This window comes from Sus scrofa, chromosome 12 (genome assembly GCF_054392235.1).
Source record: "Sus scrofa isolate SSC_HxYL_T2T_F1_AM1 chromosome 12, Sscrofa_HxYL_maternal_Yorkshire_Landrace_v2.0, whole genome shotgun sequence".
Lineage (NCBI taxonomy): Eukaryota > Metazoa > Chordata > Mammalia > Artiodactyla > Suidae > Sus > Sus scrofa.
Genome location: NC_139394.1, coordinates 53,782,508 through 53,794,425, shown reverse-complemented (window position 1 = coordinate 53,794,425; position 11,918 = coordinate 53,782,508). Strand labels below are relative to the sequence as shown.

At 44.5% G+C, this 11,918-nt stretch overlaps 1 long non-coding RNA gene across 1 annotated transcript; it reads left to right on the top strand.

Annotated features, from left to right (window-relative positions):
* Window positions 1–4,234: 4,234 nt before the first annotated feature.
* On the top strand, window positions 4,235–11,420 carry LOC110256083 (uncharacterized). The gene is made up of 3 exons (XR_014820364.1): window positions 4,235–4,474; window positions 7,116–7,258; window positions 8,018–11,420. It is a non-coding gene; the product is annotated as an uncharacterized LOC110256083 (long non-coding RNA).
* Window positions 11,421–11,918: the final 498 nt, after the last annotated feature.

Below are 11,918 nucleotides of genomic sequence, written 5' to 3'. Positions count from 1 at the left end.
CAAAGTCAAACAGCAGAGGAGGTTCCTGCCAGCGCCTCCCTGTGGAGGAGAAGGGGAAGGAGGTTGGTGGGGAGACAGTGTGAAAGGAAGGGAACTTGCATTCAGGTGGTCCGACCAGAAGCCGTAACTCGGGAACACCTTAAATGCCCTCCAGAGCCACTGGAAGCAGACGCTGCTGTCATCCTGTGCTCATGCAGAAGCTGTGGCTCAAAGAATGAGGTGCCCCCAAAGTCTCACATGGATAAATAGCAGAATCTGCATCTGCTCTTTTCTCTTGTGACTCTTACTGCCAGGCACTGTGGCCTGTGCTTTAGAAGGGAGCAAGGGAGGCAGAGCTGACATTTGGGCTTACATAGCTTCCGACTGGCCAACTAGCAGTCCATTCGGACCCAGGGCTCTCCCTCTGATGGCCAGCAGATGCCATCCTGGGTGCTCTGAGTTCCTCCATCAGTGCCTGCCTGACCTTGACTGTCTCTCTGGGACCTGTCCATTCAACACCCCCATCAATCCAACACTGCCTGCTTTGCTAGCATCAACTATGATATTCATCAGCTTCCTGAACACACAGGTTCCCCTCAACTCCACTCCCTAGTCCTCATCTCTGGTTGTTCTCAGCTATTCTTCCTTCTGCCTGGAACATTCTCTCTAGCACTACTCCCCAACAAGTCCTGCTCCTCCCTGAGGTTCCAGCACAAATGTCCCTAACAGAACTTCTCAAGCTTTCTGCAGCCTGCTGGGGGTTCCAGTATCAACCTTCACTGCCCTTCTTTCAATACCGCTAGAACTGATTATACCTACTTCATTAAGTCCAGCTTCAGCACCAGAATAAAACCCGCAAGAAGTCAGGGTCCTTGTGTGTTCTGCTCATCATGTGATTCCCCAGTGCCTAAGATAATGCCTGGCTCCAAAGAGATGTCTAAGAAATAGATACCAGTGCATGAAGGTGTGAACACAGGAAGATGCATAATTCAACTCCATTTTACCTTTAGAAAACTGAGTTCCATAAACATGAGGGAAGCAGAAATGTAGCTCCCCTGAATTCATGGGTGGATGGAAGGAGGGGTGCTATCCACTGACACTATATTCAAGAGGTCCAGAACCTTGTACTGGCTGTAAAACAGACTCCGTTTTTTTAGAGTGCCTGAATTTCTGAGTCTCCCTGTGGGGGCTAGAATATTAAATCCATAGTCATCCTAAAGGATTCACCCTGGGATTTTCAGTGTGTCAAAGAAACTTCTCTCACCAGTCCATTCGCCCTGTCCAGAGAGGCTGGCTCTAAATACCCCTGCTGTCCTTGTTTGTAGAGCCGTTCTGGACTCATCAAGTCTGCAGAGACCCTCTCTTACCTGCTCTCCCCCACCACCTATTTTCTGTGTGCCCCCCCCCAATTTGGTGGCTCCCATAAACTTCCTAGGGGACCTCTTGTCTTCTGGTCAAAAACACTTTGGGTTTACATCATCCTTCCTCCCAAACAGTACAAGGTCAAGATTTCATTATACTTTTCTTAACCAGTTCTAGGGCTTTTCTTTCATACTTGACTTTGACATTTCACAGATGGAGAGTATGCCTTATTTATCTTCATAACCCTCACTGCACTAGGATAGCCTGGTCTGTGCTAGCTGTTGTACAAACACTCACCGGGCTGTGTTGGTGCTTGTGTTCTACCCCAGCTGTGGAGCTTACCTTCCTGCCCGAGATCTACCCTGATGACCTATTGCCCCTTCCTCAATGTGCTACAACACTGGAAATTAAAATAAAAACCCTTCTCAAGCACTCAAAGGCTATTCCTATGTGCAACAATGAACATACTAACAGGCTCATGTCCAGGATGCCTGCCTCTGCTCCCGGGTTGGTGATGGGGATGTTTCTGTTCATCAACACCAGGACCTCTGGCATAACCTTAGGGTTCTCAGCCCTGGGCTATAAGGGAACTTGTGCTATTTCACTATTTCGCAGATAGCCTCCAAATGAGCCCTCTGTGGGAGCTTGGAGCTTAGTAATTATTCCATGCCCTTTACGTCCCCTCAGGAGCAGCTGCTGAGAAGGGGGAAGGAAGTGGTCTCGTAGCTCTGGGATTTCCTTTCAGAAATGTTATTATCTGCCTGGCTCTTGGGCTGATCTAGAGAGCTACCCCGTCCATCAAAATGATCTCCTTTGGTCAACGATGTCTGAAATGGCACTTTACTGAAGCCAGAAAAAGCCTCTGCTAAATTAGGATAGTTTGTGTGAAGGAAATCACCTCTTGAGCCAGTAGAAAATGTATGAAGTCATGGACATTCTCACTTGGGTAGATTTTTTTCTCAGAACTTTTATGAGAAGGTCACTATAAGCTTGGTGGAGGGATGGAGAGAGGGATAACTACTGGGTCACAATGGTCTGTGAGCTTTCAGTGGGAAGACATTGCGGACTGAGGGGCACCGGGGGCAGTGGGTGCTAGAAAACTCCACACTCTGAACACGCTTGTGGCTCTACTGCAGATGCCTGATGAAAGTCAGCTCCTGGGTCACCAGTGGTTTCCCTTCCCAGAGTGGGTCTCTGTCTCTGCACTTGTTCCTCTAAGTGCAGCTGCTACACGTGTCATCAGAGTTGAGACCCATCATAGCCCCACCCCACCATCTCTGTGGACAGTGCTTGCCTTGCTCTTCTTTCAGAAAAGAAAAAGAAAAGAAAAGCTAGAAAGGAAAAGCTCTGTCTTAGAATATACATGAAGTTGTCTTAAAATGGCTAACCCGGACCACATCCCAGGCCGGGGATCAAATCTTTCCCACAGTTGCAACCTATGCCACAGCTGTGATAACGTCAGATCCTTAACGGGCTGTGCCACAGTGGCAACTCCAGAACTGTGCCCCTTTTTTGCATTTTTAAAAGTTTTTATAGTTGATTTACAATGTTGTGATATTTTCTGCTGCACAACAAAGTGCTTCAATTTGACATGTACATGCATCCATTCTTTTTCAGATTCTTTTCCCACACAAATTGTCACCCAATATTGGGCAGGGTTCCTTGTGCTATATAGCAGGTCCCTGTTGGCCAGTCATTCCATATACCACAGTGTGCATATGCTAATCACAACCCCCCAAGCTATCCCTTTTTATTTTATTTTATTTATTATGTTGTTTAGGGCTGCACCCACAGCATATGGAGCTTCCCAGGCTAGGGGTAAAATTGGAGCTGGAGATGCCATCCTACACCACAGCTACAGCAATGCCAGACCCAAACAACATCTGCAAACTATACCACAGCTCATGGCAATGCCGGATCATTAACCCACTGAGCAAGGCCAGGGATCGAACCTGCAAACTCATGCTTCCCAGTCGGATTCATTTCGGCTGTGCCACAATGGGAACTCAGAGAGCAGACAGATTTAATATATACAATAGATTCAATCCAAAAGTAGCAGAGCATATCTACTTTCCAAAAGCATCAGAATATACATTCTTCTCAAGTGCACATGCAATAGTCTCCAGGATGGATCCCATGTTAGGCCACAATGCAAGTCTCAATAACTTTAACAATACTGGAAGCATGTCAAGCATCGCTTCTGATCACAACATGATGAAGCCAGAAATCAACTATAAGAATGAAGCTGAAAAAAACCCCACAAATACTAAACACATACTATTAAACAAGCAATGGGTCAACAGAGAACTCAAAGAGAAAATCAAAAAATACCTTGAGACCAATGAAAATGGATACACATGCCAACATCTACGGCAGGCAGCAAAAGCATTCTAAGAGAGAAGCTTATAATGATACAGGCCTACCTCAGGACACACATTTAAACATTTCAAATAAACAATCAAATCTTCCAACTAAAGCAACTAGATAAAGAAGAAGAAACAATCCAAAAGTTCATGTAAAACTGAAAATCATAAAGATCAGGACCGAAATAAACAGAGACTTTAAAAACAATATGAAAGGTCAAGGAAACTAACCCAATTCTTTGAAAAGCTCAACAAAACTGATAAACATTTAGCCAGATTCATCAAGAAAAAAGCGAGAGGCCTCAGGTAAATAAAATCAGAAGTAAGATGTCACCTTACCTTTGTCTGGGGAGCCCAGGTCCTGGACCCTTGCTGGAGACTATTGACGCTGCTGAACAATGCAGTAAACACATTTGGCGCATGGGCAAAAGCACAACCACGAAGAGAGAGCTTTAGCATGACCTGCACCTGATTTTGCTCATTAACCTACATCACCTTCCCTAATTAAAGTCATGTGGGCTAAAGCCAAGGGCCTTTGTTCTGCAGAACAGAGTGCCTTCTGGCCCCCCACTTCCTACATGCAAAAGAGTCTTGTGTGCTTTGTTCTACTTCGCCCTCCCTCTTCCAGGATTCCCCACTGCCCTGCAGCGCTGGACACAGCAGAGTGGCGCTCAACGTGGGGCTGGAAGAGAAGGTCGCCATGAACAGGAAGAGGTGAAACTACTACAGACGGTGGAAACAGTAGCCTTGCACTCGACGGAGTCATGACTGTGAGTGGCAAGTAGAAACTTTAAACCAGGATAACAATGGGGAAGAATCCATCACAAGAAAGTCAACATTATACTCAGTTACTTAAATGTAGGACAAAACCGTCAGGGGCCTGGGGAACAGAACCTAAGATAGAGGAGTTGTTTAAGCCATGGTTCAGTATGATCCTTGGTTTCCAGATGAAGGTACTGTGCACCCAGAATGTTGGCATCATGTCGGAGCAAATTTAAAGTGCGCCCATCAGTCTAGGGCCTCTCTTTCCGTTTCTGTTTAATCCACGTCGGGTGTAGAAAGGCACATTTTGGAACCCTTGCAGGAGCATAAATTTGAATCCAGCGTCTCCTGCAACTGACAATTTTACACAGTTGTACCTTATTTGTGGCTAAAACTCTGAAATGGGAAATAGGAGGTCTCTGTTTTGCTTGTTTGTATGGGTCTTTGGGTGTATCGTGCATGTATGGCATTGCCAAAATGAATTCATAAAAGACCTCTACTTAGTTGGCTTGAAGGAAATTAAGTGCTTACATAACTTCTCAAAATACCTAAAGTCAATTAATTTTTGGTTCACGTGAGCTGGGGAAAAATTCGATATTCATTGTGAGACCTTAAGATGAAAGTGTGTTGATCTAATATAGACATGTCTTCAGCGTTACCAACATTACGTATAATACCTTATTGTACCTAGGTTGAATGGAGGAAGGTAATGGCATTTTATTAAGAGAAAAGAAAGTCCGTCTGTCTTATAGCTTGTTATTTTGAAGGGAAAGATGGGGGCAGAATAATATGGATACAAGAAGTGATGGAAGGTTTGTGGGACGTGGACAATGAGAAGAATTTGGGGCATAGTCAGGACTAAGGTTAAAATTTCAGTAAACTAGTTTTAAAAGTAAGCTCGTGCAAAACTTGAATTTGGATTCGGTCTCTGTTACAAGGTTTTCTGAAGTCAGGGCTGTGGGAAATCTAAGACAGCTGCTTGGCTCCTCCCGGCTCCCTGGAAATCCCAATAATGAAAAAGAAATAGTGTGTTTTCCATTTGGGGGAGACTTTCTACAGTCCTAATTTGGCTACGTTTGGTGAAAATGAGGGTAGTTTTAAAGAAAAAGACTGTTTTGACTCATATTCTAGGTTTGTGTATTGAGATGACTGTCTAAAACTCACCTCCCAAATAGTTCTTTGCCACTGTTACCTCATTATAACCTTTGAGGTATTAAGAACAATAATCGAAGCTTTTTCTGAAGCTGATTGCTGTAATCTGTCTCTGGGCAAATATCAGATGTCCCAGGATAACCAGGGGACTATATACACAGTCTGGAAAAGTATCATTTAAGGGGTTGTCTCCAGCCTAAAAGGTTTCTTATCAGGAATTTCTAAGTGCCACATGCACAAGGAAAGTGAAGAAAATTAACCCTTAAATTTATATGTCTCACTTGAGAAGGGCCTCTACATTGGACTGGGGTATAGACAGAATGACTGACTTCAAACTCACCCTAAAACAAGGCTCTAATGAGAAAAACCCCAATGCATGGACCAAAAGAAGCCAACATCAGAAGTAGATCACTGTCCCAAGATCGCCACACCTGCCTCATATGGTTGTTTTACGTCTGATTTACCCTGATGGGTTTCTCCCTTCCAAAGCTCTTATTGATGGTATTAGGTGAGATCCCCTCACCTGGCCAGTTAAAATCCTGCTCTAACCCAGGCCGTCAATATGGTTTTTTTGTTTCTTTTTTTGTTTTTTTGCCATTTCTAGGGCCGCTTTCTGAGGCATATGGAGGTTCCCAGCCTACGGGTCTAATCAGAGCTGTAGCCACCAGCCTACGCCACAGCCACAGCAATGCAGGATCGGAGCCGCATCTACAACCTACACCACAGCTCACGGAAATGCCAGATCCCTAACCCACTGGGCATGGCACAGGGATTGAACCCGCAACCTCATGGTTCCCTGGCGGATTCGTTAACCACTGAGCCACGACGGGAACTCCATAAATATATTTTCTTTTAATGTTACTCAAGGTCAATTAGCAACAAGTGAGACTTACAGCCAGGGGATGCCAGGCTCTATTAATTTGACTCTAAAGCCTCCTTGATGTTGGGAACAATTAAGCCATTTAGGAAAAACCAGCCTAGTAACACTAGGAAATTAGGCTGAATGGACAAAGCCAGTATATAATTTCCTTTAAAGATAAGAAACGACTAAGCCAGCTGAACAGGGTGAAAGCTCTTAACTTACATTTTCCTTTATGACTTTACTAATACTGCTATCTACATTTGTATTAACTGTTTTCACAAAACTGCTATTTCTTGCATTTCCAAATCTGTAACTGAAATCTCTGATAAAATGGCATACAGTTCCCTATGACATCAGGGATTTCTAGATATGGGAAAATGCAACAAGGGGGGATATTTTCCTGGACCATAACAGACTAGGAAGGTAGGTGGTCCAGAGACTTTTTGGCAACTGTTACTAAGGCCTCGTCCAGTCATGGCATGTTGAGTTGCCGGTCAGCAAAACCTTTGCCAGATCTAGGAATGTTCATTCCTAGCTCTGTGGGACGAAATGGTCACGAAATGCCTCTCAAAACTATGGTTGAGCTTATGACCATGAGGAAACACTGTGAACTGAAGTTTGGCTCTTACCATCAGCCTCTGCATGGAGGAAAACGTGAGCCACTGCAGCTGCCGCCCCACAGCACCCCCTGAACAGGGCCCAGCGTGGCGATCAGGAGGGAGGCACTCGGCGCTCTGGGAAAACCGACAGGACAGGCCTCCAGAGAGTTAGATTTCAGGTAAGGATTTCTACGGACCCAAATTCATATATCTTTTCATATCTAGAAAAACTGAAATCATTTACAGTGGCATCTGCATTGGCTAGCAGAGGAAAAAGGCAGAATAGAGTAGCTGTGGGTCAGACATCCAAGGTCATATGAGAAAATAGTATGGGAGTAATTTTAGACAAGTCTTTGTAGTGCTAAGAACTTTAAGCTTTTTTTTTTTTTTTTTTTTTGGCTTTTTGCGATTTCTAGAGCTGCTCCTGCGGCATATGGGGGGTCGAATCGGAGCTGTAGCCACCATCCTACGCCACAGCCACAGCAAAAGGGGATCCAAGCCGCAACTCTGACGTACATCACAGCTCATGGCAATGCCGGATCCTTAACCCACTGGGCAAGGCCAGGGATCAAACCCCCAACCTCATGGTTCCTAGTCGGATTTGTTAACCACTGAGCCACGATGGGAACTCCAAGAACTTTAAGCTTTATGTACCCTGTCAGATTTGATGCCACCAGCTGTTCTCAAAGTAAGAATCAGCATCAGCTGGCAGCTGCAAACTTACATTTTCAAGCGCCCCTCTTATAACAACAGAAAGGAGACAACATGTATACGGACCGATAGCTATGTCTTAATGCCATATCCAACTCCTGTTATGTCTTAATAGCACATCAATCATTAAGACCTACTTGGATAAAATGACACTCCTCCATCAACAGTACCAGTACCAACCTACATTCCAAACCTCTGTTTAACCTTATTTTTCTTTTTTTTCCCAGTCTCTACAGTAGGAACCTACCATGTCCAGCCACCCAGTACTCGTCACCCCAGCCCGCAGGAAGTAGCTACAAAAGAGAGCACCATTGCCCCATCCCTATAACCAAAGGCTGGAATAATAGGTTCCCAGGAAGATGGAGACAGACCCCCCCCCACAATCCCCTGAATGTGACTGTTCAACTTGGAGAACTGCTGCGGACATGGTCTGCAGAACTGGATTGATCCACAGACACCAGATGAATGCTCTGCAATCAAAATTTGCTAAGACAGTTCTTATGCAACAAATACATACAAACACGGGAGATGTTGGACACCACTGAAACTGCTGAATGATGCAGTCAACAAATTTGGCACATGTGCAAAAGCACAACCACAAAGAGAGAGCTTTATTATGACCTGCACCTGATTTTGCTCATTACCCTGTGTCACCTTCCCTAATACAGGCCATGTGGACTAAAGCCTGGGGACTTTCTAGATGCAAAGGAGTCCTATGTGCTTTGTTGTATCACGCTCTCCCTGCAGGGCTGGATGCAGCAGGGACTAACATATGTGTTGTGGATCTGAACACAGGGCAGGTAACAATAGAGCAAATGAATGGTGTGACTTGAAACTTGGGTAGAGGAAAAAGTAATTAAATGTTGTTTTAACATTTCCCATGTGCACATAGTCTGATAGGTTTTGGAGAGGTTCTAACAAATACATGAGTGGAACAGGAGTTAATGAGATAACAGTTACAGTTGGCATTGACTTTTAGTGCTAACTATGTGCTAGGCTCTGCTATAAGGATTTGCCAGATATTAATGCATTTGATCCGCACAACAACTTTATGAGGGTATTAGTATTACTCCCATTTGAAAGACAAGGAATTATGTCCCAGAACTGTCCCAGGTCAGTTATAGGCAGTGGGTGGAGGAGCCTGGAGTGAAATCCAGCCAGAACTCAGAGTCCTCACCATGGCCCACTACAGAGTCAGAGTGACCTCTCTGCCACAGGAGGTGCTAAGCCATAGGATAATGACCATTCACCAGGGCAGGTATAAAGGTGGTACACACATGAAATGGACTGGATAACCTCTAGGCCCATGCCATCCTTATGAATCTAAAAACAGGTGAGACCTCCCGTCAGCATGGTAGACAAAGAAGGCCTAACTACCACCCAAACCCGACTCAAGTCAACTCCTAGGGGAACGATGAACTACAGTTCCTTTGCTTTGCACATTTCACATCAGAAAAGCTTCTTTGTAGCCTGATACAATGACCAATAGCTTACTGGTACCACAATCTTGGATCCCCAGGGGAGGTTCTAAGTTGGTGCTAAAACAGCAGAGGAGAAGGGTCCATATGCCAACAAAGCATTTACAATAGGCCGGCCCAGGGCTTGGACCCTAGAGACATACTCTCCCTACAACCATCCTGCCTATCCTTCCTCCTGGAAGAGAACGCTGGGAAATATCATTCTTGAGAGCCACTGCCTCCCTCAGGGCATAGTTATACAAGGGTGTTCACAGCTCAACAATTAGGTGGATTCTGGCCTGAATGAAGATGTGGGAGAGTCACTTTTCAGGACCTTATAATCTGGTGAACACATCATGATTAGATCTCTCTTACGACCCATCTTGCTTCCTTGAGGGGAAAGCTAGAGTCCTGATCTTCAGGTCCTAACCAGGACAGCTCCTTCTGCCCCTTCTGTTCTGCGGTTGGGAGTCTCAGGGTTCTTCTTCCTAAGCTATTCCAGTCCTGTCTCTCTTCTGCTTCAGAAACACAGGACCAGAGACTCGCTCTCCAGGACTACCCCTGGCACATTCTCTGCTTGCCTCCAAAAATGGATGCCAGCGGATGCTGGACCAGCTGCCTGTAAACTCCCTCTTCGTGGAAGAAGAGTGAAGGGAATAGGATCAAGACCACTTGGGGGGCAGCGTCTGAGCTGCTCTCCAGGTAGATGCTGTGAATGTTAGAGCAGAAACTCTTTAGCAACATCAAGGGATGAAGGGCTGGCAACTGGCACACATACATCACCTCCCTTAACCCCACCACATCCTCAAGAGGTAGGTAGGATTCTTTGGTCTTTTCACCAAATGAAAAAATGGTGACTGAATTACCTGCAATCACACAGAGAGGTTGGCAAACCTAGGACTCAAATCTTGGCTGCAGACCCAAGTTACCAAGATATGATGGCTACAAGGTGGGGAGAGAGAGATGCATGTGTGTGTGCACACACGTGTGTGTGTGTGTGTGTGCGTGTGCACTTGCACAAGCCCACTTTCTTAGCGAGCAGGGATGGTGATTCTTAGTTCCTAATGAACAAGAAACAAAATTCTTGTTTTGCTTCAAAAGCCTCCATTTGCCACACTATTAACCAAACTTGTCTTTCCAGACTGATTTATTCCTGCTTTTATCCTGCGCGCTTAGTAAAGATAGAAACTAAATTTTGCCTGAAGTAGTCCTCTCATGAATGAATGCTCTGAGATTCTCTCCATGATAAAGAACTTGGAATTCATCTATTACGTGAGGGGTAGGCAGTTGGTTACTGTAAAGAGGGCACACAATCAATATGATACTTTTACGTTGGGATCCGGTAAGCAGATGTTTCCACAAAGTTTGTTAAAAGGAAGAATAGATAAGCACTGGGCTGGCAGCTAGAAAGAGTTACAAGATTGAGGAGCATTCACTGAATGACTAAAATGGCCATGTGTACCAGCTAATGGGAAAGAGGTGATGTTGAGATAGAGAGCATTTTGCAGCTGAGAGAACAGTGCAGCAATATGACTGAAAAACCAAAATAACAGGATAAAAGAATATTGGATGTATGGACACGCTTCTTCTGAGTCTTGGGGAACAGACTGGAAGTAAGTGTATGGCAGGATATCCAGAGGAGACTCTTCAGGAAATGCTACCCCTCTCATCTCAGAGGTGATGGCTATTCTAGAATGAGTAACATACTCCCATTTGGGATGCATATGTTTCCTACATGTGCATGTATTATTTTACATGTTAAAATTTACATATACTGTGTGATATGCTTACGATGAAAACCAATTGGTTTTTTCCATCACATTATGAGTTTTAAAGATTATTTAATGTCAATGCATGCTTTTTAGCTGTCATATAGAACTCATCAATGAAAAAGTCACAAATAGCTCGTCCACTTCTAAGCTTTCTGTGTGAAGTGTACATGCTTTAAATGTTTTCTGCAACACGTGTTAGAGATTCTCTTAGGTCCAAGCAAGATGCGGTATTGCTGATTTAGTTAAAGCTGTGAGAGTTTTGCACTTTCCTAGATATGGGATAATTGGTCTCCAAGTGGTCTTATTAATTTTTCCATTTCTTCCGGACTACTTAACATTGTCAGACTTTACACTCACTCCAAGACAAAGCATGTTACATTAAATTTTGTTTTGATCTGGTTGAATATCTCCTCTTTGGCTTATTCATTCATACCAGTGTTTTCTATGACTTGCCCGTTTAAGTCTGTTGTCAATTATTTCCCATGGGTTTTGGTCTTCCTTTCAGTGGGCAGTAATCTTCTGTTTTCCGAATACCAATCCCCTACTACCATGTGCATAGCACATACTTCTTTAAGTCTGTGATTGTCTTCCTCCTTCCTTTACATTGTCTATTTAGCACAAACGTTTTAAATTCCAAAGAATCAAAATTTACAGTAGTTTCTGTGGTGTTATCTATTGTTTTTTTTTTTTTTTTTTTTTTTTTTTGCTATTTCTTGGGCCGCTCCCGCGGCATATGGAGGTTCCCAGGCTAGGGGTCGAATCAGAGCTGTAGCCGCCGGCATACGCCAGAGCCACAGCAATGCAGGATCCGAGCGCGTCTGCAACCTACACCACAGCTCAGGGCAATGCCGGATCGTTAACCCACTGAGCAAGGGCAGGGACCGAACCCACAACCTCAT